The sequence below is a fragment of the Cariama cristata genome, unplaced genomic scaffold (assembly GCF_000690535.1).
Source record: "Cariama cristata isolate BGI_N322 unplaced genomic scaffold, ASM69053v1 scaffold27309, whole genome shotgun sequence".
In the NCBI taxonomy this organism is placed as follows: Eukaryota; Metazoa; Chordata; class Aves; order Cariamiformes; family Cariamidae; genus Cariama; species Cariama cristata.
In genome coordinates, this window is record NW_009635636.1 from 12,171 (window position 1) to 12,431 (window position 261).

Sequence of the window (261 nt, forward strand, 5' to 3'; positions counted from 1 at the left end):
CAGAGCCCTGTGGGACCCCTGGTCCCGGCCCTGCCCTGTGGCCCTGCTCCCTGTTTTTATGCCGCATTGTATTGAAAATAATCGGCCGCTTTGTACAAGTGGGAATTGATACTTTATGTAGTTTTTATATGTTGTAATATTTCTTCAAATAAATCTCTCCTATAAATTATAACCTCCTTGCCCCTCCCTGGTTCCTTTTTCCGGGCCTAGCGTAGGCCTCGGACCCGCGGAGGGTCACTAAAGTGTTGCTTAGCAACCGTC